Raw genomic sequence first — 22,796 nt, 5'->3', positions numbered from 1 at the left:
GTCAGGGTTGCATAGGGCATTACCTCAGCCTCTCCCAGCTCCGTGATTAACTGTTGATAAGCCTGGTCTAAGATACTGATTTTGCTTGCTCATCTGTTAGATGTAAAAATAATACTGTAAATGCCAGTATCATAGAGCTGTTTAGATCAGTGAGATAATACAAATACTGAGCAAGTGGAGTGCTTTAAGTGAATAGCCAAGAGTAGTTTTTAGTCTGACTTTAGAGATACTTTAAAACTTAGATTTGGGGCTGGTGAGATGGCTCAGTGGGTAAGAGCACCCAACTGCTCTTCCGAAGGTCCAGAGTTCAAATCCCAGCAACCACATAGTGGCTAACAACCATCCGTAACGAGATCTGGCGCCCTCTTCTGGAGTGTCTGAAGACAGCTACAGTGTACTTACATATAATAAATAAAATAAATCTTAAAAAAAAAACAAAAAAAAACCCCTTAGATTTGTTTTTAAAACTGGGCACAGTGGTAATAGCAACCAAAGCTGTGATAGATAGTCCATACCTGTGGGCCCAGCACGTGAGATAGGAAGGCCACTCCCCATTCCTCGATTGGTGGGGAATTCAGTAAGCCCTAATACAGGAGATTCTGCTCCACCAATAGTAATAATAATAATAATATTTTCTGGCCAAATATGATACAAGACTGACATTTCAGCCTTCAGGAGGCTAACAAAAGAGTTTTGAATTTGAGTTTGTTGTGGGCTACTTAAATCCTGCTTCAAAAATGGCTTTCTAGGGGAGGTTGGAATCATGCAACCAGGGGGCAAAGGCATGGCCACCGCCATTTAGCTAGATTAAAAAATAATTAAATGCACTTACATATAATAATTGTACTTACAAATAATAAGTAATTTTTTTAAAGATGTACTTTATGTATATGAATACAGTGCAGCTGTCTTCAGACACACCAGAAGAGGGCATAGGATCCTATTACAGATGGTTGTGAGACACCATGTGGTTGCTGGGACTGGAACTCAGGACCACTGAGCCATCTCTCCAGCCCCAAATAAATAAATCTTAAAAAACAAAAACAAAAAAATGTGTAAAATAATAGACACTATTAAGCAGTACAAAAATTACTTTAGTCTCAGTTGTCAGCAGTAACCACCATAACAATGTAGAATAGAGTTTCTTATCTTAAAAATAGATTCTGAAAATAGTACATAAAGGTTCAAGTAACTTGATTATTTAGAGTAAAAGCTGAAAATTGCTATTTCCTCCCATTCTAACTCCATTCCTCTGATGTATCCACCCCGAGCCATTGTTAACAGTTAAACATTTTTCTTAATTTCATTTTATGTGTCTTAGTGTTCCCTGTCTGTCTGTCTCTCTTGTCTGTGTGCACCCTATGCGCTTGGTGCCCTCAGAGGCCAGAGAGGGCAGTGGGTCCTCTGGGACTAGAGTTGCAGACAGTTGTCAGGTGCCATGTGAGTGATGGGGATTAAGCACCAGGCCTTTGTAGGAGCACTCAGTGCTTTTAATTGCTGAGCTCCCCTTTGTTATTTTATTTAATAAGAAGTTAGAAGTAGCCAGACATGGTGATGCACACCTTTAATCTCAGCACTCAGCAGACAGAGGCAGGCGGATTTCTGAGTTTAAGGCCAGCCTGGTCTACAAAGTGAGTTCCAGGACAGCCAGGGCTACACAGAGAAACCCTGTCTCGGAAAAAAAAAAAAGAAGTTTAGAAGTAAGCCTCTGTTTAGGGTGTGATTTTTTTTTTTCCTTGATTTTAATTATTTTGTTTGGTGTTTCTGAGACAGTGAGTATGTATGTAGCCTGGCCAACCTTGAACTCATGGTCATCCCCTTTTCTGAGCCATTCAAGTACTATGATTATAGGTTGAGCTACAGTGGCCTATTTTTTTTTTTTTTAAAGATTTATTTATTATATGTAAGTACACTGTAGCTGTCTTCAGACACTCCAGAAGAGGGCGCCAGATCTTGTTACGGATGGTTGTGAGCCACCATGTGGTTGCTGGGATTTGAACTCTGGACCTTCGGAAGAGCAGTCGGGTGCTCTTACCCACTGAGCCATCTCACCAGCCCCTACAGTGGCCTATTTATCTTGATTTTAACATTGAAAAAAAGAAGCCTTGTATATTGATTTCCATATGCATAATACGGTCACGCCTCATCTTTCTTTTTTTCATTTATTTTTTAAAGATTTTTTTTTTTTGGTTTTGGTTTTTTGGTTTTTCAAGACAGGGTTTCCCTGTGTAGCCCTGGCTGTCCTGGAACTCACGCTGTAGACCAGGGTGGCCGCGAACTCAGAAATCCGCCTGCCTCTGCCTCCCGAGTGCTGGGATTAAAGGCGTGCGCCACCATGCCCAGCTTTAAAGATTTATTTATTTCATGTATGTAGGTACATTGTCACTGTCTTCAGACACAGCAGGAGACGACATTGGATGCCCATTACAGATGGTTGTGAGCCACCATGTGGTTGCTGGGAATTAAACTCAGGACCTTCGGAAGAGAAGTCAGTGCTCTTACCTGCTGAGCTACCTCTCCAGCCCCGATGCCTCGTCTTTCTAACGGCTATGAGCTACTCTAGTATATGGTACTCTCTGATCTGTGCTCATTTATGACTCTAATTCTGAGCCTTGAGAGCCTTTAATGAGTTTCCCATATATCTGCACATAGGCATGTTTATGTGCTTCCTCTAAGATGATTAATGTTTTTTATTATTAAAATTAAAAAATATTGCATGTACATTGTGGGGAGGGACATGTGAAGGTCAGAGGGCAACTTGTGGGACTCTGTTCTTTCCATGTGGGTTGTATTGAGTCAGGTTGTCAGGCTTGGCAGTGGGCGCCTGTAACACCCCCCCCCCCCAACACACACACCCTAAACCCATCTTCCCTACCAAGAGGATTTTAAAAATTTTTTGTTTTGGAGACAGGGTTTCTGTGTGTAGCCCTGACTGTCCTGGAACTCAGAGATCCGCCTGCCTCTGCCTCCTGAGTGCTGGGACTAAAGGTGTGCACCACCACCACAGACACCTCTGGCTGTGTTTAAGTTTTTTCATAGTGGCCATCTTACTGTGTATGACATGTTTCATTGTCGTAATTACTAGCGACATTGAATGTCTTCTCATGAGGACTTAACTCTTCAACTGAGGGGGTTAAATTAAGGAGCTAGATTGTGGCAGTGATATATTTATTTTCATGAGAAACTTCAGTACAGTTTTCAAAGCTGTATTTTCTTGAGTTCCACATCCTTGCAAGCATGTAGATTTTATCTTTTCTAAAACATGTATTAGCAGTATGTGCTTGTTCATTGTTTCTTAAAATCTCACAGTGATGTGTAATGTTGAACATCTTTTCATTTGCTGCTGTGCCATTTGTATATCATCTTTGATAGGGTGTCTCAGGAGCTATTTTGTCCATTCTTTTTTTTTTTTTTTTTTTAAGGTGTATTTATTTATTATATGTAAGTACACTGTAGCTGTCTTCAGACACTCCAGAAGAGGGCGCCAGATATTGTTACGGATGGTTGTGAGCCACCATGTGGTTGCTGGGATTTGAACTCTGGACCTTCGGAAGAGCAGTCGGGTGCTCTTACCCACTGAGCCATCTCACCAGCCCTTGTCCATTCTTAATAGAGTTGTTCATTTTCCTGTCACTGGGTAATGGTTCTTTGTATGTGTTTCATGTATAGTCTTTATATCAGGAACTTTTTTGTGAACATTCTACTGGTCTGTGGCTTGTCTCCTCACTCGCCTAACTGATGACTTTATAATGTAGTATTGTTTGGTGACAAGTAGGTTCTGCATTTTTTGAGATCTTTTTTATAGATAGTATGTTATTAGTAAAATAATTGTCTTATTTAATATTTTTGCATCTATGCTTATTTTTGGTATTTGTTTCTGGTGGGGGCACAAGTGCATCAGAGGGCACCTTGCAGAATCTGGTTCTCTCCATGTGGATTCTGTGGATGAACTCAAGTTGTCAGGCTTGCATCAGGCACTTTTACCCACCTCACCAGTCTCACGTATTTTCTTTCTTTCTTTTTTTAAATTTAATTTTATTTGTAATTCATTTTTTACACTCCAAATTCCATTCCCTGCCCCTCCCTATCCACCCTCCGACTGCTCCACATCCCACACCTTCTCCCCACCCCACCTCATCACCACATGGATGCCCCAGCCCCCCACCCCACCTGACCTCTAAACTCCCTGGGGCCTCCAGTCTCTTGAGGGTTAGGTGCATCATCTCTGAAGGAACACAGACCTGGAAGTCCTCTACTGTATGTGTGTTAGGGATCTCATATCAGCTGGTGTATGCTGTCTGTTTGGTGGTCCACATAGTTTCTTCTTGAGGAGTCTCATGTAGCCCAAGCTGACCTAGAACTCCCTATGTAGCTGAGGATGAGTTTGAACTTTTGATCCTACTGACCTGGTCTCGCCACCCTCCTAGTGCTGGGATAGCTAGCATTATAGATATGTGCTATTTTGCTCTGTTCTGTCTTGGATTGTGTTTTAAAAACTTCTCTGTTCCTTTTCACTCAATATATTATTAAGCTTTGTCTTTCTTGCATTTTGGTTTTGTTCTCTCTTTTAAGTTGCATGTAGTCTGGATAGCACACACGTCTGTAACCACACACGTCTGTAACCCCAGCACTGGGGAGGCTGAGGCAGAAGGATAGAGAGTTGGCACCTGGCCTTGGTTACATACTCTCAAGAATAACCTTCTATGGTTTTTGTTTTATTCTGAAATGGGTGTTTAAAAAATAGGTTGTAAAAGATAATTTTAAATTTTATTGAACCCATGTTCTATGAAGTTACCTTCTTAACAGCTTATTTATTTTTACTTTATGCACATTGGTGTTTTGCCTGCATGTAACAGTCTGTGTGAGGGGTTAGATCTTGGAGTTCCAGGTAGTTGTGAGCTGCTATGTGGATTCTGGGACTTGAACCCTGGTCCTCTGGAAGAGCAGTCTTTTTATTATTTATTTACACCCCCCCCCCTTTTTTTTTTCCGAGACAGGGTTTCTCTGTGTATCCCTGGCTATTCTGGAACTCACTTTGTAGACCAGACTGGCCTTGAACTCAGAAATCTGCCTGCCTCTGCCCCCCCGCCCCCCCAAGTGCTGGGATTAAAGGCGTGCGCCACCACTGCCTGGCTGGAAGAGCAGTCTTAAAAGAGTGCTTGTTGCTCTTTCAGAAGACCTAAAGTTTGGGTCCCAAAACCCTCATCCAGATTTAACACCGTCTTCTGGACTCAATGGGCACTTCATCTACATGTTGTTCACTCATACAGTGACATACATATACATTAAAATAAAATAAACTAAATCTTTAAACAATCGTTTTTTTCTCTAAAACATGTGACTTTCCAGATTTGATGATTGTATTTACTAGGTTGCTCCCCTTACCCAACCTAAGACGGCATATGCGCAGCACATTCTGACCACTGCGCTACAATCCCTGCCGTGTTTGGTTTGTGTATGTGTGTGTGTCAGAGAGAGAGACAGAGACAGGACAGAGACACAACACTAACACTCACAGCTTGTCAGTAGGGCGAGTCTGGTAAACTAGCTTGCTTCTGGAGAGGCCGTGTTGTCCCAATTTACTCCTCTTTGCTATTGCATGAAGCTGTGCTTAGGTGTTTACTGCCTCTTCCACCCTCTGTTTGTGTGTGTTGGGTTTTTTTCCTTTCCTATATTTGAATTGCCATTTAGAGTTTGACCAAACTTAAGGAAAGCTAGATTTCAAAGTGTTTGTTCATTTTTTAGTTTTTAGTAATCTTTGTTACTTATGTGTTCTCACTTAACTTCATTGTTGGTCATGTTTTATTCTGAGAGGATGAAGCTTGGATGGAGGCCAAGGAGAAAAAATGGTATTCACAGTGTGGATTGCAGAATTTATCTACACTTGCTGTCTCCTTTGCATACCTGGAACATTCCTTAATTTTTAAAAGCCAGGTGTGACTTCTGGCTAATGTGTGTACCATCAGGAGCCTTTTCTCCACCGTGTTCACTGGCTCCGGTTAGCCTTGCCATGGTCTGTGCTCAAAACCAGGACTAAATCTTCACCCTAATATTGAGCAAACTTGTGCACAAAATAAATACATTAGTGTTTTGTTGTTTTTCATACAATCTCACCATGTAACTCTGTCTAGTCTGGAACGCTTATAAAGCTTATAAACCAGGGACTGACCTTGAACTCAGTAAGGCCCACCTGCTTCTGCCTCCCAAGTGCTGATTATTAAAGACACAGTGCCCAGATTAAGTAAATATTTGAATGAAAGAATGAATGAATGAATCAATCAATCAAGAATCTTTATCCTTAAGTAGTGTCATTTAACTCTAGTGTGAAAATATTAGAAGGGTTATTTCTGGAAAGTAGGATAATGAAGGGTTATTTTTAGACAGCTTAAATAGGCCTCAGAGAGGGTTAAGAGAAGGGGTGATCAGGAAGACTTGCCCCAGAATATGGGTGTGGTCTGTAAGACCGTATTGTAGTGTGTGAGGTTTTTAAGATGAATGACCTTATATTGCTTTTATTGTCAGTATAAAAGACTATTAAAACTAACTCCTCACAAACTTGAAGGTGTTGCTTCCTATTGCCCAGGAGCTGCATGCAGATGTAGCCTTATTTCTGCCCCTGCCACCACCATGTGCCTTCTGACCTTACTGTCTCATGAGCTAGATCATACTTGTTCTTCTTGCTTAAGTCCCACCTTCTGCTGCTTGCAACTTGGATGAGTAAGGTAACATCCAAGCAAAGCCAGAGCATTAAGATCCTGGGTTTTGTCTTGAACATGAAGTGGTGAAAGCGTGAGGCTTCTGATCTGTCAGTTTGATTAGTTGTTAAGATCAAGATAATGACATTTCTTATTGTCTTGGTTTTTTATTTATTTATTTATTTATTATATGTAAGTACACTGTAGCTGTCCTCAGACACACCAGAAGAGGGCGTCAGATCTCATTTCGGGTGGTTGTGAGCCACCATGTGTTGCTGGGATTTGAACTCTAGACCTTCGGAAGAGCAGTCGGGTGCTCTTACCCACTGAGCCATCTCACCAGCCCTGTCTTGGTTTTCTAGAATATTACCTTAAATAATAGTGATATGTCTTAATATTTGGGTCTTCTTCATCCTAAAGAACAAAAAAGCCCTTTATTCAACTCTAATACTATTGAACATAAAAATCCTTTCATACATATTCACTTTATAGGTAATTAATTTTTTTGTTTTACTGTGTGTGTGTGTGTCTGTTCTTGTATGCTTAAGCACACAATCCACAGTGCTCTCCTACCATGTGGGTCTTGGGAGTTGAACTTGGGTTGTCAGGCTTGGTAAACAGGTGCTGTCACGCGCTGAGCCATCTGGCCTGCCCAGCAGACACTATTCATTACCTGCAGGGGCTGAAGGCCTGAGTCTGAGTGAACAGTCTGCTTAGTTAATCAGATGACTCACTGGGCCTGTGCTTGTGGGACTCATAAGTAATAAGAGAAGAAATATACATTCACTGTAGTATTAAGTTAGAAGAAAATTAATGCCGTGGCTGAGGTTGGTAGTTTCCTGGGGAGTGTGGCAGTTAGGCCACAGCTTAGGATGAGTACTTACTGGATAGCATTGGGGTAGAGTAAGGCGATCAGCTCCTCCGAGTTTGCCTGAGGCCTCTGACTCTAACACTGAAAAGTCCTATGACCCAGGGACTCCCCCCTTGGTTCTAGAGGGGCAGTGGTTAATCACTAAGCAGAAAGCCTTTTCAGGAAGGTCACAAGTAAATGTTTAGGTAGAAAAACTAAAGAATGGATGTACGTAAAGCTTAGGGAGACACTAAAAGGACATGCCTTGGACAGAGGAGAAGCCGGGACAGACGGTGTCATTGGACTTCATCCCAAACCCCTTGAAAGGCTTTTATAAAGGGAACCAAAAGCATGTGATATTTCTAAAGTTACTGCCTGCCCTGTGAGGGAGATTCTGAGAGGAAAGAATGGATGTGAGGATACCTGGTAGCAGTGAATAAGTGATAGGCTAGAGTGAATTGAGAAATCTATTTTCAAAGGTATAGAGAATTTGTGAATTGGAAATTAGAGCAAGGTATGAAAACTCAAATGATTTTAAAAATCATCTTCTAAAATGTGAATTTCTTAAAAATAGAAAAAAAGACTAAGTATTTTTACCTTTTTTTTTTGTTTTGTTTTTTATTTTGTTACATGAGTACACTGTAGCTCTCTTCAAACACACCAGAATAGGGCATCATATCCCATTACAGATGGTTGTGAGCCATCATGTGTTTGCTGGGAATTGAACTCAGGACCTCTGGAAGAGAAGCCCGTGCTCTTAATCTCTGGGCCATCTCTCCAGTCCCATATTTTTTTTTTTTTAAAGATTTTATTTATTATTATATATAAGTACAGTGTAGCTGACTTCAGACGCACCAGCAGAGGGCATCAGATCTCGTTATGAGTGGCTGTGAGCCACCATGTGGTTGCTGGGATTTGAACTCATGACCTTCAGAAGAGCAAGTCAGTGCTCTTACCCACTGAGCCATCTCGCCAGCCCCCATATTTTTACTTTAATGATTTTTGTCACTAATTACTAGAAGAATAAATTTAGATAAATGGGACACACAACACTTTGTACAGCGAACTATGACAGCAGCCTGATGTGGTGTTGGTGCACAACTTTAATCCCAGCACTCGGGAAGCAGAGGCAGGTGGATATCTGTGAGTTTGAGGACAGCCTGGTCTGTGTAGTGAGCTTCACATCGGCCAGAGTTACATGGTGAGACCATGTCTTAAAGAAAAAAGAAAGATGAAATAAAATACAGAAAGACACAATCATAAAAATGACTCTTTTCCAGAACATAGCAGAATCTGTAAGTGGCACTGTCACTTTCCAAAGCTGTGTGGTTGTTCCAGTGATACCCCATCATTCAAGTCACTTTTAGAACGTTCAGAAGCTTTTTATTGGTTCTTTGTGAATCTCATTCACATTGTGCACCCCAGTCCGCTCCTCTCTCCCTCTCCTTGAGCCCACCCTCTGTCCTTGCAGCCTCCCCCTCAACAGAGAAAACTATGTGTGGAAGCTACAGTGTGTGTCCTATAGTATACCCTTTTATCCATATTTCTTTTCCTGCAAAGTGGCTTTTTGCAGTGATTCATTGGTCTGGTGCAAGGCCTTCAGCTTCTGCTAGTCCATCAATACTAGAGTCTCACTGAGACTCTTCAGAGAGGAGTCCTCAAGGATATCCTGTTGTTTGTTGTCCTGTATCATGGAGATCCTGTAGTTTTGGGTCTGTAGGGTCGGCCCCTTCATATATTCCAGCAGTTATTCAATGGGGCAGATGTTGGGGTGGGCCAATTCAAAGCACTGGATCTGGGTCTGCTCCCCTGCAGGCAGGCTCACTAGCGCATCCCCTCCCCCAACCAGAACCAACTCTACCCTGCTGCCCAGGTGAGGTACAGGGCCCATTCATGAATGTTACAGTCCATAAGGGCAATGGCCAGTTCTCCCTTTTGCCATATGATGCAAGGGATGATGGAGGGGAAGAGAGGCATCTCTCCCTCATCTGCACCACCACCAAGCAGACAAGCAGTAGGACTGGTTCTCCTGCTCTCCTACCCTCAGGGCCAGTTCACCTATAATCTCCACATCCAGGCCCAGCTCTACTGTGCTACTCAGGCAAGGTGCAGGGACTGCACCTCTCGAGTGCTCTTCTCAGTGCTGCAGTAGGTGGAGGACAGGGACAGCTCTCCTGCTCTGATGACTTCTTCTAACAAGCAACCTTAGGTGGCAAGGGGTGTGGGGGGGGTCATCTCTCCCTTGCCCATGTCACCACACTGCAGACAAGTGGTGGAGCTAGTTCTTCTACACTCATGCCCTCTGGCCAGCTTGCCTTTGTTCCTCCTAAACACATCAGACTTGAGGGCAGGGCCTGCTCTGATGATACCAGGGTCAGGTCTCCCACCTGCTGCAGGTGGTAAGGGGTGAGATGGTAGGAGGGTATCTCCCTTGTCCATGCCATCACATGGGAGACCAGTGGCCAGGCCAGTTCTCCCATGCTCATATCCTGAGTCAGCCCACCTCCAACTCCTAAAATGTTCAGAGCCTGCTCTCCCTAGTACTACAGCTGGCTAGAGACAGGGTCACCTCTTCTGTTCTCATGCCCCTAGAGCCAACTCTCCCATGATACCCAGATGAGGGGTGGGGCCAATTCTGCCCAGCCTTCAGACATCAGCATGTCCTCAAGCAGCAACCCAGAGCAGGGACATCAGCCTGGCTTTTGGTGGGAACAGACTTCTGCTGCTGCAGGGCCATGCACCCAGGCATGGCCCCTAGTGACAGCATAGGCCAGGCCCCCACTATGCTCTCACCAGCTACTCAATGGCAGGCTGTTCCTCATTCCCCTCCAGTCTCCAGTTCTGCCTCTCTCCTTTGTGCCCACATCCTTCTGTTTCTCTTTCTCTTCATTTCTCCACCAACCTACTTGCTCCTTTTGGTGGTGCTTGGGGTCTCTGAGTGTCTGGGTTTATCTCAGAAGTGCTATGCCCTGCTCATGTACTGGTAGCAAACAGGGATTATCTTGGATATGGCCTGGCCTCCCACGGCCTGCCCAGCACTGGATTAGAGGTCATCTCAGGCAAGCTCCCTGTCCATGTCCCCCTGGCACAGGATGGTCATCTCAGGCTCAGTTTTTTCAGGAAATGTTAGGCTACTAATGATTCAGATGATTATAGGTCAGAACACTGAGAGTAGACACAGCCTCTCCTCTCTGCCACCTACCTACAAATGCACATCCACACAGCAGTCACACCTGCACACCTCTAGGGGCAGAGTTAGGACTTTTTCTTTTCTTTTTCTTTTTTTTTTTTGGTTTTTCGAGACAGGGTTTCTCTGTGTAGCCCTGGCTGTCCTGGAACTCACTCTGTAGACCAGGCTGGCCTCGAACTCAGAAATCCGCCTGCCTCTGCCTCCCGAGTGCTGGGATTAAAGGCGTGTGCCACCACGCCCGGCTGCGAACTTTTTCAAATTGTTGTAGAAACACTGGTTTATTCTGCAGAGCCTAGTTATTTTTTCATAAATTAAAAGAAATTTTTATTTTATGTGTAGTGATTTAACTGCATAGGTGTCTGTGCATTGCTGTGCCCATGGAGACCAGAGGAGGGGCATGTGATCCCCTAAAACTGGAGTTTCTCATGTGGATGGGGGGGGACTTGAATCAACCTCTCTGGTGCTTTTTTTTTCCATTTTTTTTTTTTTTTTTTTTGGTTTTTCGAGACAGGGTTTCTCTGTACAGCCTGGCTGTCCTGGAACTCACTTTGTAGACCAGGCTGGCCTCGAACTCAGAAATCCGCCTGCCTCTGCCTCCCGAGTGCTGGGATTAAAGGCGTGCGCCACCACGCCCGGCCCATATTTTTTTAATTGGGTATTTATTTCAATTATATTTCCAATGCTATCCCAAAAGTCCCCCACACGCTCCCCCACCCACTCCCACTTCTTGGCCCTGGTGTTCCCCTGTACTGAGGCATATAAAGTTTGCACGACCAATGGGCCTCTCTTTCCACTGATGGCCGACTAGGCCATCTTCTGATTCATATGCAGCTAGAGACACTAGCTCCGGGGGGTACTGGTTAGTTCATATTGTTCCACCTATAGGATTGCTGATCCCTTCAACTCCTTGAGTACTTTCCCTAGCTCCTCCATTGGGGGCCCTGTGATCCATCCAATAGCTGACTGTGAGCATCCACTTCTGTGTTTGCCAGGCCCCGGCATAGTCTCACAAGAGACAGCTATATCTGGGTCCTTTTAGCAAAATCTTGCTAGTGTATGTATGCAATGGTGTCAGCGTTTGGAAGCTGACTATGGGATGGATCCCCAGATATGGCAGTTTCTAGATGGTCCATCTTTTTATCTCAGCTCCAAACTTTGTCTCTGTAATTCCTTCCATGGGTGTTTTGTTCCCAATTTAAGAAGCGGCAAAGTGTCCACACTTTGGTCTTCGTTCTTCTTGATCTCTTGTGCTCTTAACCACTCAGCTATCTTCCTAGCCCTCTTCTATATTATTATTATTCCAGGTATGGTGGCACATAGCTTTGGGCAAAGAAATAAAATTAAATAAATGTCAAAATGAAAACAGGTGTATCACTGTGTAGCTCATGCTGACCTGAAACTTGTTTTTTTTTGGAGGTTTTTGTTTCTGTTTGCTTGCTTTTATCTTGTTTTGTGAGTTTCACATTATATACCCCAGTCCCACTCATCCCTTCTGTCCCCTCATATCAGCCCTCTGCTCTGGCTACTTTCCCCCTGAAATAACACACATACACACATAGATAAAACAAAACAAACAGAAAACATCTCGTCGTAGAAGCTATAATATGTCCCATGGTATACCCCCTGTCCATACACTTTCACTTGCAAATGTTCATTGCAGTGACTCATTGCTGACCAGGAACTTGAAGTCCCCCTGCTTTAGCTTCTGAAGCAGCTGGCGTTACAGGCATGCTCCTGTGCCTTGCTTTAGAAATGTAATGGTCATCTGAAGAAGATAAAAATACTGTCTAGGTTTGTCTATATGAGAATCTGTCAGTGAAGTTATACAAAATATGTTGTATGAACACCAGAGGTAGAAAGTGCCTCAAAATGTCGTTCATCAATTTACCACCATTATGTCTCAGTGTTGTTGTTGTTTTTTCTTTTGAGACAGGGTCTCACTATGTAGCTCTGGCTGTGCTGAAACTGACTATGTAGATCAGGCTGGCCTTGAATTTACTGAGATTTCCCCTCCTCGGCCTTAAGCAGACTCCTATTCCTGGTGTCTTGTATTGTCTTTCAGCTTGCTGTGTAGCTGAAGTTGGCCTTCACTTCTGATGCTCCTGCCTCCACTTACCAACTGGCAGAGTTAGAAGCAATGCCACCATTCTGGCTTGGTTAGTCTTCTTGCTCTCGCCAGTATTGACAGCATGAAGTAGTATCTGCTGGGGGCCTATTTATAGTTCTATAATAACTGTTGGTCACATTTACTTGTTTATTATTTATTGGGTTCTTACTAAGATTTATTTTTCTTTTATATGTCTGTTGAATTCCTGCATGTGTGTGTGAGTACCATGTGTGTGCCTGATGCCCTAGGCCTTCACTTCTGATGCTCCTGCCTCCACTTACCAACTGGCAGAGTTAGAAGCAATGCCACCATTCTGGCTTGGTTAGTCTTCTTGCTCTCGCCAGTATTGACAGCATGAAGTAGTATCTGCTGGGGGCCTATTTATAGTTCTATAATAACTGTTGGTCACATTTACTTGTTTATTATTTATTGGGTTCTTACTAAGATTTATTTTTCTTTTATATGTCTGTTGAATTCCTGCATGTGTGTGTGAGTACCATGTGTGTGCCTGATGCCCTAGAAGGCCAGAGGAGGGAGGAACTGGATGCCTTGAAGTTGGAGTCACAGGTAGTTGTGAGCTACCAAGTGGGTGCTGGGAATCATACCCAGTGTTCTTACTGCTGAGCCATTGCTCAGGTTTCTCCAGCCCCACTTCTTAGATTCTTTGTCTTCTCTCTCTCTCTCTCTCTCTCTCTCTCTCTCTCTCTCTCTCTCTCTCTCTCTCTCTCTCTCTCTTTCTCTCTCTCTCTCTCTCTTTAATCCAAAGTACATTTTAAAAATCTTTCTTTTAAATATCAACCAGCTTGTTGCATTGATTCACTTGTGGAGACTGTACATTAATTTTCTAGGAAGTGCTTTCTGTGTCATAAGACAGTCTCTAATGTAAAGGTATTCTATAATCATTTAAAGAATTTTGACTGTCACATCAGTCTTTAGCTTGAAGTATAGCTAGATAGTGTGTTTGTGTGTATGTAGATGTAGACCTGTTCCTTTGCCTGATCCCTCTTAGCAAAGGATGAGACAGAGGGCTTATGTAAGTTTCCCTTATTAGGAAGTAGATTCCCGAGAACAGGAGTGTGAGGAAGGGGAAGTGAGGCCTGGAAGGCGTGCATATTAGCCGCTAAAGGGCAGTGTAACCAGTAGCTCCTGCATTGTCCCAGCCAACACAGCGTGTGCTGCCAGAGTCAGTTTATGTGGGTGCAACATAACATGGCAGAATTGTGAATTGTTGCTTACTGTGCTGTGCCTGACCTCAACAAAAAGCTGTTTGCTGGGGTAGTAACTTGAGCAAGCTGAGCCCAGAGAATCTGAAAAGCTACAAGTAATGCGATATCAGAAACTAACTTTACAATACAAAACGTTTTCCTATTAGGATGAGCTAAACATAATTACATATCTGTATAATTTTTCCTCCAAGGCATACTGGGTCTTCCCTTGGTCTCCTATATGTTTTAGAATTGGTCCCATTGTCTCACAAAGAATAGAATTGATGAAGACTGTAATGAATCTTTAGATCAGTTTGAGGGATGTTGATTCTGTACAATTTTGAGTAAATTCATAAACATTAATATTTCTTTCCACCTAGGGCTTTAATATCTTTCAGTACATTTCCCCCTTTTAGACATGTTGTAAGCCCACAGTTCCCAAGCTATGTGTACACTCCAAGGTACCCCCACTGCATTCATAGGCTCCATGGAGTGTTCTTAGATTTTAAGTTAAACAATGAACAAAATGTACTGGTCTCAGCAGTCTTCTAGTTCCAGGAAAACTAGCTTCAACTTGGGGTTGTAAGGTATTTGATGTCCAGCTTAGTGAAGTGGCTGTTGGGCTGGCCTGATGACAGTCAGGGTGGGTAAGTCAGGGGCTTGAAACTTGCAGTGTGCATTGAATAATGTTTCCCATTCAAAGTATCCTTTCCTCTCAATGTACATGTAGTATGTTTTCAGATAAATTCTACCTTTTTTTCTTTTTTTTTTTTTTAAGATTTTTATTTATTTATTGTATGCTTTAAATACACTGTAGCTGTCTTCAGACACTCCAGAAGAGGGCGCCAGATCTCATGACGGATGGTTGTGAGCCACCATGTGGTTGCTGGGATTTGAACTCAGGACCTTCGGAAGAGCAGTCAGTGCTCTTAACCGCTGAGCCATCTCTCCAGCCCCAAATTCTACCTTCTAAAGACATGAATGGCAAATCAAATTGTTTCAACCAGTTCAATAAAGAGATGGCATGGTTAGACATTTTTTTTTGGTGTTGGGTACCATGCAGTAATTACTCTGAGATTTGAGGGACACAGTGAACTGAGAATGTGTCCTAGGAACTTTCTGCTTTTAATGGTATTAATTATAAATGGTAGTTTCAGTCAAGCTAGTCTCAGCCAGGTGGTGCTGGTGCACACCAGGGAGTGGAGAAAGATGGATCTCTGAGTTCAAGGCTAGCCTGGTTAACAATGAGTTCCAGGACAGCCAGGGCTACACAGAGAAACCCTGTCTTGGAAGAGGGTGTGGGGGAGACAATCAATGATCGTCTTTAACCTTTACTTGAATTTTATAGGCAATTGTTTGTGATAATTATACTTATTTGGAGACAAAAGAATTTGGTAATAGAAATTTAGATGGTGTGGTAGTTAACATTGGTTGTGACCCTAACAGGATTTATAATAACCATGAAAACAAAACTCTGTGCACGTGTGAGGGGTGTCTGGATTAGGTGTGTTGTGGGGAGAACCATCCTAACTCTGGATCCCATTCCATAGGCTAGGATCCTAGACTGAATAAAAAGAAGCTGAGAACTGCGCTTTGTCTCTGCCTCCTGAATGTGACTGTGATGTGGCCAGCAGCCTCATTTCCTGCCATCATGCCCTCCCCACCATGGTGGACTGTACATTCAAACTCTGAGCCACAGCAAACCGTTCTGTAAGCTGTTTTTGTTTGGTATTTTATTACAGCAACAAGAAAAGTAGCTGGTGAAACTTCAAAATACTTTGCATATCTGCCGTCCCCCACCCTACCTTTGTGAAAGAGTAGGCAAGTCACAGTGTTATCAGTTTCCTGGTGACTGAAGGAAGGGTCTGAACAGAAAGGTTCACTTTGTTTTCAAGGATACAACTTGAATGAATGGTAGCAGTTTGCTTAAATTGGCTAGCATTGTTTATTTGAAAAACATTTTCAGGTTTTGTTGTCCGTGTAATACCTTGCTATGTACTTTTAGATAATGCAAAAAAGATATGCCAGACATGGTGGTACACATGTGATCCCAGCAATCTGTAGGCTGGGGCAGGCAGGTGGAAAGTTCAGGTCCACCCTGGACTATGTTGGGAGCCTTTCTATCCCCCCCTCTGCAAATCTATAAAGTTAGTGTCTTCCCCACAGGAGTAGAGAGCTCAGAAGAGGAATAAAATACATCATATTAGGTAATGTAATGGCAGTGCCATAATTTGGTCAGTATGTTTAATATGCAATGCAGAAAATTCCCATTGTAGTTACCATTGAATGTGTAAAGACAAGATGAGTAGCAGTCACTACTCAGTGAATTCTGGTCATCTGGCAGCTCACAACAGTCTGTAACTACAGATCCAGGCAATCTGACCCCCTGCAACCCCACCCCCGCCGACTTCCACCAGCACTAGGCATGTATGGGGTGCACACTCACTCACATATACATATACATGCAGGCAAATATTTGTACATAGAAAATAAACCTTAAAAAGTAGCATGGTCAAGCATACCTGTAATCCTGGCACTTAGAAGATAAAGGCAGAAAGACAGAAGTTTGGGACTAGTGAGATGGCTCAGCGGGTAAGAGCACTGACTGCTCTTCCGAAGGTCCTGAGTTCAAATCCTAGCAACCACATGGTGGCTCACAACCACCCATAATGAAATCTGACACCCTCTTCTGGTGTGTCAGAAGATAGCCACAGTGTACTTATATATAATAATAAGTAAATCTTTGGGCCGGAGTGAGCAGGGACTGGGCGAGTAGAGTTGACCGGAGCAAGCACGATTGACTGGAATGAGCAGATGTCCTAAATATTCAATTCCCAAAGTAGGTAGGCTCCCAATGTAGTAGGTTGAGAATTAGTGGGCTGTAATAAATGGCCCACTCACTCTTATCTATTTTCAGTTTGTTTTTGGATTCACTAAAATCTTGTTTTATTTACTAGCATTTGTTTGTATACTAAAATTTTAAAACTTTTACTTTTACATTTATTTGATTTGTGTATGTATGTGTGTGGAGGCCAGAGGAGAAATCTGTAGGTAGGTGTAGGCATTCCTTCCACCATGTAGATTCTGGAGATGGAAAGAACCAGGCTTGGCAGAAAGTATCTTTGCCCATAGAGCCATCTCCCTGGCCCCATGAAATAAATCTTTCGATTAGTCCCATGAACTTGTGTTTGTCTGAGTTCCTTACAAGTCCTCTCTGCGTTTCTACACCTCTGTGCATCAAGTCTTTGCTTTGGAGCTTTGCCATCTTGGCCTGATGTTCTGACTGGCATACTCTCTGGTGCGCACTTCCTTTCCAGTGTGGGAGCCTCTGACTCAGTGTGTGGCCACACCTGCAGGTAGTCGGGGCTTGTTCTCATCAGTAATTAGGCTCACAGAGCTTCTTACGGTTTGGGATGCCATGGTGTCAGCGTAGAAAGAATGGTTAGAGTTCTGGTCAGTGTTATTATATTAGTAAGCTCCTGAAAACATAAATTCAAGTAAAATTTTGAATCATGAACCATGTTTTCTGGTAATGTGTTTTTCACTTCTGTGCCATAGCTGATCCCAGTAGATAATATAAATTCATTTCCACTAGTTAGACTGACTGAGTCCAGACATCACTTCCTTATTTCTGTCATGTATTTAGCTACTTCTGGTCTTCTTCAGAACACAATTGAGGAATTGTGTTGAGGCTCATCACAGTTAAACAATGGGCCTCTTAGAGAGTACAGTGTGCTTTGGCACACTTTTTGTTTTGCCTACTTGTTTGTTACTGAAAAGTATCAAAAAGTGAAAGGATTGGAGAGAGGCACTACTTACTTACTTGCTTTTTTTTTTTTTTTCATACAGCATTTTTGAGTAGTGGTAAAACAATATAGGCTATATTATCATTTTATTATGAAGTGTGTTTGACTTTGTTTGGGGACAGGATGTCATGTATCTTAGGCTGTGTTCAATTTTTTTTTTTTTTTTTTTTTTTTGGTTTTTCGAGACAGGGTTTCTCTGTATAGCCCTGGCTGTCCTGGAACTCACTTTGTAGACCAGGCTGGCCTCGAACTCAGAAATCTGCCTGCCTCTGCCTCCCGAGTGCTGGGATTAAAGGCGTGCGCCACCACGCCCGGCCAATTATTTTTTCTTAAAGATTTATTTATTTATTCATTCATTCATTTTTATGAATATGAGTATACTGTACTATATATACAGTATGTATACAGACTATGCTGTCTTCAGACACATCAGAAGAAGCCATCAGATGCCTCTTCACAGATGGCTGTGAGCCACTGTGTGGTTGCTGGGACTTTTTGAAGAGCAGTTGGTGCTCTTAACTGCTGAGCCAGCTCTCCAGCCCTGTGTTCAACTCTTTCTGCATCCAAGAATGACTTTGAACTTCTTGCCTCCAACTTCTCTGTGGTAGGATGCATGCACCCCTTGTCTGGTTTTGTACAGTACTAGGGATTGACTACCACTAAGCAGGCACTCTTTACCAACTAAGCTACATCTCTAGTCCTGTGCGTTGTTTTTGTGTCTGTTGTACTCGTCTAAAATATAAGGTTAAAGACTTTTATTGGGACCTTATTAGGCACTTTTTAGGCACTTAACACTGTCTGTAGAAGCAGTGCACAAAAAGCTGCTTTGTGGGAAAGAGACTAAGGTCATAAGTCAGCAGTGAGGGGCAAGTACAAAGCTTTTCAAAGGTAATCCTGTTCATATGGCATGCTTTCTCTGTGTCTAGTGAACTGCTGTGTGAGAAAATGACTGCTACATTCAGGAAGGATAGGCTTCACTGGGGGACAGAGCATGGTCAACAGAGTCAGTCAGCAGTCCTGTCTAAGGTATGCACAGTCCTTGCCCTTTGGGCTGAGTGAACTTGGGGGAGAAAAGTGACATAAGTTATTGACTAATTGTCATAGTTATAATTCAGTTCCGGAAGTCATCCAGCACACTGGATTAGTATAGAAAAAAGCATGAGGAATGTTGGTTTTCTAACATAATTTTATATCAGAATTTATGTAAGGTAGGGATCTTCTACTGCTGTACTCCACGGTTTTTATAAGGCTTGGGGTCTGGTACTAGGATTAGATCTGTGTCATGTTTTAGGTAAGTCTCTTACTTTTTGATACTCGCCGATGAAATGTGGCAGGTAACGTGTGTCAAAGTAATGCCCCAGAGCAAGGAGCGAGTGTGAAGGAAAGAAGAGCTGCGGGACTCAGAGGGTAGTTAAGAATGTTCGCGTCTCTCGGTGCTCAGGTCATAGCTGCTTTTCTCTAAGTCCTAGAATTTGAGCTAACTTGAAGAAATAAAGTTTATTTTAAATTTTGTGTGGATTTAGTTGGCCTCATTTTTATTGTAGATAAAAGTTTTCTCACAAAAGATCAAAATCCAATTACCGTTCAATACCTTGTTTACTGAGGAGTTGTTTGGTTTTCTAACATACAAGTTTTTACATCAGAATTTATGTAAAGTAGGGATCTTCCACTGCTGTCCTCCACAGTTTTTATAAGATGGATGAGAGCTCAGATGGTCAGGGTAGCTGTCTCCAAGCCTCATGACCTGAGTCTGATGATCCTCAGGGCCCACACAGAAAGAAGCAAATTCACTGTTTCAGGTTGTTTGCTGGCCTACACGTACTCCTTCATGTGCATCCTGGATGGATGGATGGATGGATGGATGGATGGATGGATGGATGGATGATTTAAAAGCAAAAATAGGTCTGGAGAGATGGTTTGGTGGGTAAAACACGTCAAACTAGTGTCAGGGCCTTAGTTTGGATCCCCAAAACCCATGTAAAGCCAGCTATAGAGGCACATATTCCTGCTGTTCCTATAACAAGAAGAGAGATGGAAACGGGAGGATTCCTCAGAAACTCATGAGCCAGATAGCCTGGCATGCACAGCGGTAAATGAGATCCTGGCTCAAAACATGGAAAGCAAGGGCTTATCCATGAAGTTACCGTTTGACCTCCAAATGTGTGCATACACATTCTCAAGAAGATTAAATAACAAAGACAAGGGGACTAGAGAGATAGCTTAGCAGTTATCTTCCAGAGGACAAAGTTCAGTTATTGGCACCTACATCAGGTGACTCACAGCCTCCAGTAACTCCAACTCCAGTGGATCAGATGTCTTGTTTTGGCTACCTCGGGCAACCCCACACAGGCAAAACTCACACAAGCACACACACACATTTTTTTTTTAAATCTAAAAGACAAAATATATATCTATACATGTATGCAAGTAGAGTTAAAATGTCCACCAAGATAGCTATGTGAGAGATGTCACCTGTCTATCTGAGCAGAGCATTAAAAGGTGACAGACAGTCTTGGCATTACAGCCACCCTGATTCTTGGGCATGCTTACATTTTACTTTATCAACTTACTCAGACCAGTCAGGTTTCCTGTTTCAGATTTTCAGAGGCTGACTCTTAATATCCATAGCACATCCTGTAAGTTTTAGTGCAAGTACATTGTTGTATTTCAGTCTTTGACTCCCCATAATACCTTGTACTCTCTCTCTTCCTTGCTTTTCCTGCTGGTTCCTTTTGTCCCTTTATACACTCATACTTGGAGTCAGCTAGCTCGGATTTTCCTGATCCTCTTGTTGGATGCCTATGGTCCATGCCATGCTGTAGTTCCTTTGAATAGTGCTGCAGTGAGCACTGGCTTTCTATTGCCTCTGTGACATGTTGACATGGAGTCTGTTGGCAAAACGATCAATGATACAGCTGGCTGGGACTTACAGAAGTTCTTGTTTTAGTGTTTTGGGGAACCTCCACCACTACTTTCATAATAGGTGAACTAGTTTACACTCCCACCAGCAATGCTTAAGCATTCTCTTTGATTCCAAATAGACTCCACCAGAAATGAAATTCCTCCTGTCACATAATAATCAAAACACCAAATGCACTAAACAAAGAAAGAATATTAAAAGCAGTAAGGGAAAAAGGTCAAGTAACATATAAAGTCAAACCTATCAGAATTACACCAGACTTCTCACCAGAGACTATGAAAGCTAGAAGATCCTTGGTAGATGTCATGCAGACCCTAAGAGAACACAAATGCTAGCCCAGGCTACTATACCCAGCAATACTCTCAATTACCATAGACGGAGAAAACAAGACAAAACCAAATTTACACAGTATCTTTCCACAAATCCAGCCCTACAAAGGATAATAGATGGAAAACACCAACACATGGAGTGAAACTACACCCTAGAAGAAACAAGAAAGTAAACAAACCCACACAAACATAATTCCACCTCTAACAAGAAAATTAACAGGAAGTAACAATCACTTTTCTTTAATATCTTAATATGAAAATTAATATTACCAACATATCCTAATCGATTGAAATTCAAAAATCAGAGGAGTTAGAAACTTGCCAGCTGTCATTCCGTGGTCTCTCTAATTTGGTAATGAGAAAAATACATTCAATATTGTACAATCCATATACACTTTCTGCTTGTTTGTACATGACAGGGTCTTGCTGTGTGCCACATAATGGCCTTGAAATCCTGCTTCTCCTAACTCAGCCTCTCTACTAGTAGGATTGTTTATTTGATGTTTTTACACTATACCATGGTTTTCAGAACACCTTACATATTTCAAAATTATTTATACAGTTAAAAGAAATGTAGACAATTAATTTGGGAGGTAGCTTGTAAGAGAACAGCAAAGAGTGAGACTGAAGGTTTTGCTTGATATTTATAATTATTGTATCAATTTTGAAGAAGAGGACCTCATAAGTTACTCCTATCCTGAGATGAATGCTTTTCAAAATCACCACAGCCAATGAACCAGAATCTTACCCTCACCCTAACATCTGTGCCACCCTCCAAGCAAAACCATTGTTCATTGAAACAGTTGATGAATGACTTCATGGATAGACCATCTTAATACACACACCATTTCTTAAATAAATGTAACCTGTTCCTTGCGGGCTGAGAATGACAACAGTCACTCAAGTCAAATAGCTTTGACCGTAGCAGGAAATCTGTATCTAAAAATCATGCCTACAATTCATTCCTTGGCACAGCAGAACTGTCAATTCTTAGCTTATCTACTATGGAGGTAAAATCCTTTGGTGATATAAGGGACATTCAAGTACAGCCTTATTAAAATGAACTCCAATGTCCAAAAACTGTTATTTTGTGTTTGTACCACAGTAAGAGCCAAGATTTCAAGCTCTACTTAAAACAAAACAAACAAAAAGACTTTTTATCTATTTATGTTCATTTAAAAAACTAATAGTGGTATATTATTTTAAAATGTCATATAGTTAGTATATTTGGAGTTATTTAAAATTCATATTGAGAAAAACATGTATTTTCAGTTACTGTAGACAAACATCTACATGAGACTGTTCAATTGATTGTTGTTTTATATCAAACAACTTTTATAATACTCATTTTTATTGTTATAATATTTTATAAATTTTAAAGAATATGATAAAAAAAGGTATTGCAGGTTTTGAAGGGGGCTCTCTGGGAGGAGTTGGGGTACAAAAGGGAAAGAAGAATGTGATGTAAGTCTGTTTACTCAAAATATGTTTTTAAATGTTAACAAATTCAGATTTTTAAAAAAAAAGCATTTTCTTTGGACTACTTAATAGTATTTATTTATTTGTTCCCTTAGTTGACTGCCATTCTCACTCCTGGTAAGCTGGAATCTCAGCCTAGCCTTGATTTGCATTTTCCTGATGGTGTCTTGAGACTGGACATTCTTTATGTGTTTATTGCTGTTTGTATTTCAGAT

General features: G+C 42.0%; 1 protein-coding gene and 1 non-coding gene across 5 annotated transcripts in view; one reads left to right on the top strand and one right to left on the bottom strand.

Moving 5' to 3' along the window:
• The window catches only part of Pak2 (p21 (RAC1) activated kinase 2), a 64,860-nt gene that overhangs the window by 4,401 nt on the left and 37,663 nt on the right, over positions 1–22,796 (top strand). The window contains exon 1 of one of the 4 annotated variants that reach the window (XM_029470464.2): positions 15,624–15,757. The exons of the other annotated variants lie outside the window; for them this stretch is intronic. The gene's annotated coding sequence lies outside the window, so the exon portion shown is untranslated. Of the gene's footprint in view, positions 1–15,623; positions 15,758–22,796 lie in introns of those variants that run through there. 4 annotated transcript variants of the gene reach the window in all.
• On the bottom strand, positions 10,668–10,799 carry LOC115029642 (small nucleolar RNA SNORA17). Its single transcript, XR_003835207.1, has one exon. It is a non-coding gene; the product is annotated as a small nucleolar RNA SNORA17 (small nucleolar RNA).

The sequence above is a fragment of the Mus caroli genome, unplaced genomic scaffold, assembly GCF_978045245.1.
Source record: "Mus caroli unplaced genomic scaffold, Mus_caroli_1 scaffold_17, whole genome shotgun sequence".
Taxonomy (NCBI): Eukaryota; Metazoa; Chordata; class Mammalia; order Rodentia; family Muridae; genus Mus; species Mus caroli.
This window is presented reverse-complemented; position numbering and strand designations above follow the sequence as displayed.